Genomic DNA, 317 nt, shown 5'->3' on the forward strand with positions numbered 1-317 from the left:
CTAGAAGAATTTTTCTTTCTTTACAGATCTTATTTTTTTTACTTTTTCTCCCAAAGCTCCCCAGTACATTGCTGCATATTTTTAGTTGTGGGTCCTTCTATGTGGCATGTGGGACACCACCTCAGTGTGGCCTGACAAGTGGTGCCATGTCCACGCCTGGGATTCGAATCGGTGAAACCCTGGGTCACCGAAGCAGAGCACGTGAACTTAACCACTCGGCCACGGGGCTGGCCACAAGAAGTATTTTTTAATAAGAAGGAAAGTGATATCAGAAGGATATTTAGATCTACACAGAGGAAAGAAGAGTACTAGAAATA

The sequence above is a fragment of the Equus przewalskii genome, chromosome 5 (assembly GCF_037783145.1).
Source record: "Equus przewalskii isolate Varuska chromosome 5, EquPr2, whole genome shotgun sequence".
NCBI classification, from domain to species: domain Eukaryota; kingdom Metazoa; phylum Chordata; class Mammalia; order Perissodactyla; family Equidae; genus Equus; species Equus przewalskii.